At 40.6% G+C, this 6,014-nt stretch overlaps 1 long non-coding RNA gene across 1 annotated transcript; it reads left to right on the top strand.

The window, feature by feature from the left end:
• The first annotated feature begins 2,049 nt into the window (after positions 1–2,049).
• LOC125537764 lies at positions 2,050–5,977 on the top strand. Its single transcript, XR_007296075.1, has 3 exons — positions 2,050–2,682; positions 3,978–4,190; positions 5,534–5,977. It is a non-coding gene; the product is annotated as an uncharacterized LOC125537764 (long non-coding RNA).
• Positions 5,978–6,014: the final 37 nt, after the last annotated feature.

The raw sequence follows: 6,014 nt of genomic DNA, 5'->3' as shown, positions 1-6,014 counted from the left end.
AGATTGCAAAATAAAATAGATTGGAAACTTGTATGATGGAAAATAGACCCGGGGGCCATAGGTTTCACTAGTGGCTTCTCTCAAGATAGCATAAGTATTACGATGGATGAACAAATTACTGTCGAGCAATTGATAGAAAAGCGAATAATTATGAGAATATCTAGGCATGATCCTGTATATACGCATCACGTCCGTGACAAGTAGACCGAAACGATTCTGCATCTACTACTATTACTCCACACATCGACCGCTATTCAACATGCATCTAGAGTATTAAGTTCATAAGAACAGAGTAACGCCTTAAGCGAGATGACATGATGTAGAGGGATAAACTCATGCAATATGATATAAACCCCATCTGTTTATCCTGAATGGAAACAATACAATACGTGTCGTTTCCCTTTCTGTCACTGGGATCAAGCACCGCAAGATTGAACCCAAAGCTAAGCACTTCTCCCATTACAAGAAAGATCAATCTAGTAGGCCAAACTAAACTGATAATTCGAAGAGACTTGCAAAGATAAACCAATCATACATAAAAGAATTAAGAGAAGATTCAAATATTGTTCATAGATAATTTGAATCATAAACCCACAATTCATCGGATCTCGACAAACACACTGCAAAAAGAAGAGTTACATCGAATAGATCTCCAAGAGAATCGAGGAGAACTTTGTATTGAGTTCCAAAGAGAGAGAAGAAGCCATCTAGCTACTAGCTATGGACCCGAAGGTGTGAAGTAAACTACTCACACATCATCGGAGGGGCCATGGAGTTGATGTAGAGGCCCCTCCGAGATCAATGCCCCCTCCGACGGAGCTCCCAAAAAGGCCCCAATATGGGATCTCTTGGGTACAGAAGGTTGCGGCGGTGGAATTAGGTTTTCGTGGTGCTCCTGGATGTTTGCGGGGTATATGGATATATATATAGGAGGAAGAAGTAGGTCGGTGGAGCAACGAGGGGCCCACGAGGGTGGAGGGCGCACCTAGGGGGTGGGCGCGCCCCCTGTCTCGTGGCCTCCTCGATTGTTTCTTGACGTCCACTCCAAGTCTCCTGGATCACGTTTGTTCCAAAAATAACGCTCCCGAAGGTTTCATTCCGTTTGGACTCCGTTTGATATTCCTTTTCGGCGAAACTCTAAAATAGGCAAAAAAATAGCAATTTGGGTTGGGCCTCCGGTTAATAGGTTAGTCCCAAAAATAATATAAAAGTGTAAAAATAAGCCCATTAACATCCAAAATAGATAATATAATAGCATGGAACAATCAAAAATTATAGATACATTGGAGACGTATTACACCATGCCAAGTTTCATGATTCTCAAGCGTTTTTTGGATTCACGGGAATTTAAAAACCATGTTTCTCAATCTTTCCAGCCGAGCCACGATGCCCAGATGTTTGAATTTCACTGCCATCTCTTGCATGGGACCTAGAAATTCACCCAATGTCACACATGTGATTTTTCAAACAACTTTGGTGCACTGGAGCATGTGCTTGTAGTTCAAATTTGAAGTATGCACATTAAATGCCCAGAAACTCAATTAATGTATAAAAAGGCCAATCGAACACGAAATAATTCCAAAATTTAACACGATACTTCTATTTGGTCTAATCTGCCAATGTACAAAAATTAAGGCGGGAGAAGGCAGTGTACGTATGTCGTTTCGCACACGGAGGTGACACGTTCCTCTCGGAACCAAGAGTCTTCTTGAAAGAAGCTCTAATTTCACTACACCACAACACTCGATTCGGGGCAATTAACTGCCGGAAGAAATACCGGATTAAGGGCAAATCTTCTGCCGGGAATCTTATAACTGCCGGGAGAAGTACTAAAGGGCAGTGAAACTGCCTGCAAAAGTTGAGTAAAGAGGACACGCAAACTGCCGGAAATGACACACACATGTCAGGTCAGTGTATCTGCCAGGAGAACCAAGTCACGGCCCGTTAACTGCCGGCGATTGTGTGGCGCGCGACATTGGGCCCAGACACGCTCTAGCGCGGGAGATACTGAAAGTTTGGGCTCCAAAGAAAATAAAGCCGCCGGCCCGAGCAGTTCTTCCCCAAATCGACCATCCCTCCAACAACCTTACCACCGCCCTTCCAAACCCTAGATCTGGGCAGTCCGTTCTTCCCCTTCCCCGTGCGCCGCCGCCACTACATCTCTTCCTCTCCCTCTCCGATCCACACACGCCCTGCTACGGCCTCACCTCGCTGGCCTGCCTTTGGATGGAACCGTCCTGGCCTAGTCCTTGCCAGATCTGGCTGCACCGGTCGTCGGTGCTGCTGGATATGGCCGCTCCGGGCCTCATCACCACCACCCCAAGTGTGCACCTCTCCACCGCCACTTCCCCGTCGTCTTCACATCCGCCTCGCCCAGTTCCAGAGTAGTCGCGTGTCTCCCGAGGAGCCCGACCCCGGCGGCCTCTCCATGGACTCCCTCCACCATAGCTAAGGCAGCGCCACTGCATCCAGAACACGGTTCAACCTCCAGAACGCTTGTGGCAAGCACCAGATCGTGAGTTCAAGTAGGTCAACCGCGAGTTGCATCTACATCGACAGGTTCTCTTCTTTGTGGGCCTGCACCTTCCACGTGGGCTGTGGAGGACGGATGGCGCTGTGCTGTTCGGGCTGCAACATGACGGGCAGCGGTTCTACGTCCCCTCTCAGAGCAGCTCTTTCATGGTACTAGTTCCTCGGAGCCATCCCTATATATCATGTATATCTTAATTACTTCCTATTTACAACTAGGTATTTGGCTTGTAGAACGCGTTGTATACTCATACTTTTTGGGTAAAGCAGCGGAAGCATGTCGATACTCACTGACGAACTTAATTAGCAAAGTAAAAAATTTGTTCAAAATTCAGAACAGCTTTTACATGTACTGGAACTGAGCATTTGCATGACTTGTGTATTCTGAAGCTTAGTCTTTTGTTATTGGGAAGTTCATGAAACAAAGTTGTTGGTCTGCCTGCCATAGAGCAATTTATGAATAGCATAGTTGCTGCCTTCTTTTGTATTCCTATACAAAGTCCAGTACTTATTTTTCATGTGTAAAAAGTGGTTGACCTGACATTATAGTGTTTAATATTTTGTACACAACAGGAATCTTGCCATCGATACACACTGAAAGTCGAAAATTATGCTTGTAGAAATAGTTGTTATGTTAGCTATTTATCTATTTTAAATCATGGTATGACTACTTGCTTTGGAACAGTTATTTCTTGATACTATCTGATTTTTTATCTCATGTATAATTTAGTTATTCCAAGAAACAAGCTTTACAAACCGAACTGAGTTCACTAGAACTCGAAGTCTTGTGCATGGAAGAGAATTGAGATATTTGCTCATTCTATACTACTCAAAATGTATGTGTAGATATTCTTCTCATTCTGGTTCATGATGCTTCTTAATTAAGGTCTCTTTTATGAGGTTCTTCCTTTTGCAAATAATATGATTATGTAGCAACTTGGTTTCACGGCTTTGGATCTCATATCACTAGACTATATGTTGAAATGTTTGCTGCTCTTTGCTTAATAATGATAGCAGCTTTGCAAATAACAAGAACTTCAAGTATTTTGGAATGGAGGAAGTAGTAGTTAGTGTGGATTAAATTCCAGTTGCAATGTTTTTATCTTGTGTGAGCATGCTTTTCCTGTCCAGAGAATTGTTGGTGAAAGTGACTTGAAGTTGACACAACTTTGCCAGTTTGAATATTATACCGTCATGTTTTTCAGGACCGCAAGCAATTACATACTTATAATACAATGTATCCTTATTGTCTCTGTCACATTCTTTGTACAGTTTATTTATTGTTAAAGTTGTAAAGCAGTGCTTCCACAATTAGTAAAATTTACTAGAGAAAATACGAATGTTTAGTCAACTACATATTCTGACTTGTAAATAGAAGTATTGCTTGTTTTACTTACTGCAGAAGGGCACATGTTGTCTCACGTGACTTGATCGTCCTAATCTTATAGGTTGTCTGCATAGGCCTCGTGGCACCATTGTCTAGGGCTTGTTTGCTGTTGCCCACTTGTACCTCATGGAAGCCTCAAGCGTGGAAGCCAGCGCACTGTACACACTCATTCAGGCTCAGGCATGAACCAAGGAAAAGTTCACAGCAGAAAACTGAAGCTCTAGCACGTGTGCCAGCCGATGAAGCTCGCCTTAACCCATCGCTCATTGCTAAGGTACCGGCACATGCTACTCTATCTGTTGTATGTTGAGCCAGAATGTATGCTACTCTATCTGTTGTATGTTGAGCCAGAATGTATTTGCCTGACTGATCATAATCCTTGTTTGGTAGGAAACTTATGGTATCCAGTACAAAGATGCCAAAGTTTCGATATAAATTTTGCTAATTTATAATGGTGGCTTCAAATTATAGTGAACTATATAGGCGGTAGGCGCTCACATCCTATTGGCCTTCGGTGACATTTTGAGCTCTTATCTGCTGTCTTTAATTGTTAGTGTGTACCATCCAACAAAATTAGCTCTAGTGCTTGGTGTGAATTTTTTATGGTTATTTAGTTTATTTCATTGTACAATGCATGGTGCTATGTTTCATGAGTATACACATGCTATGCTTGGCATGCAGTTTTGGTGGAAAAAGGAAGCATATCATGCTTACAAATTGTTTGACCTTGCATTTTATTGCTTACTGTTTACTATACATTAGTATTTGTACTTGGAAGTGTCAAAAATCTGTCATTATAATCAGCTGTAGTAATATTGCTATAGATATACACACACTGAAAGTCTGAAAGATTTCTTGTAAAAGTACATGTCAGCTGCCATATCCTTTCCTATGTCCTGTTCAGTTTTTTTAATCTTCTCTTGGTTTGATGTTATGATTTTTGTTACATAGTTCATAGATGTTGCTGGTTTGTACTTTGAAAATATTTAAAGTTATTTTTTTCTCTTGTTCAAAATGTTCTGTATCAAGCTCGTAAGTTTAAGGATGAGATTGTTGAATGCTACAAAATTTCATACCTTTGATTTCATAATTCTATAAATTCAACCATTCTAAACTAAACCAACCAGATCATATCCTTAATTAATGGGTTTGTAGGTTAAGGGTGGATACTCAGAAGTATTTCGGTTGTGTAAGTTCTCGACATGTTAATTCGTTCTAGAGTCTCCCTTTTCCTTTCTTTTTACAATTGTCATGATTTTATATGGCCTTAGTCAATCTGTTGTGTCTGGTCTGATTTGTTAGATAACTACAATGTGTGATGAATTCTTCAATTGATTAGGAAGGCTAGATGTGTAAAACTTTGTTTATGGAGCTTGCACATGAGCATATCCATTTCACCAAATGAAGATAAAAGACTCATGTTCTTGATGTTTGAACTGGGGATCCCATGGAATTTTTTTTCTGTAACATGGTTCTCATCTCTGAACATGCACACATGTTGTTTTCATGTTAAGATATTTTTAAAACAAAATACAGTAACTGACATCTGTTTCATTAGCTTTTTATACTAATGTTTTACTTCTCTGAACTAAATTCTTGCAAATCACATTGATCTAGTTGCAGGTCTTCCATATACATCCACAATCATGTGGAGGTGTGGTTAAGATGTGATCTTTAAAGCATTGCAAGTATGGTAACTCTTTGAATGTTGTTTCACAAGATGTTGGCAAGTTTGGTATTTACTATTTTGAAGACATCGCAGGAAGTTATTCAACAAACGGTTGCGACCAAGCAATTTGTCTTCCTGGACATGGCTCCTTCTGTGCATCAAAGCTCAAACCATTTGTCTAGCTTAGTTTGAAGAAAAATAAAATCTTAGTCTTATGTAAATTCTGTTTATTGATGTAGCTAGATGCAACTCTACTCACATATGTGTTTTGTCAGTTCTCTTTATTGATGTAGCTGGATGTTACTGAACGCATGTAGGTCTTGTGTAAATTATGTTTATTGATGTAGCTGGATGCTACTGAAAGCTTGAATGAATGTTGAAGTATTGATATATAGTCATTATGTGTATGAGATCTGCTATTGAATCTTG

Source organism: Triticum urartu, chromosome 2 (assembly GCF_003073215.2).
Source record: "Triticum urartu cultivar G1812 chromosome 2, Tu2.1, whole genome shotgun sequence".
NCBI lineage: Eukaryota > Viridiplantae > Streptophyta > Magnoliopsida > Poales > Poaceae > Triticum > Triticum urartu.
Note: the sequence above shows the minus strand (reverse complement) of the source record. Positions and strands in the feature narration are given on the sequence as shown.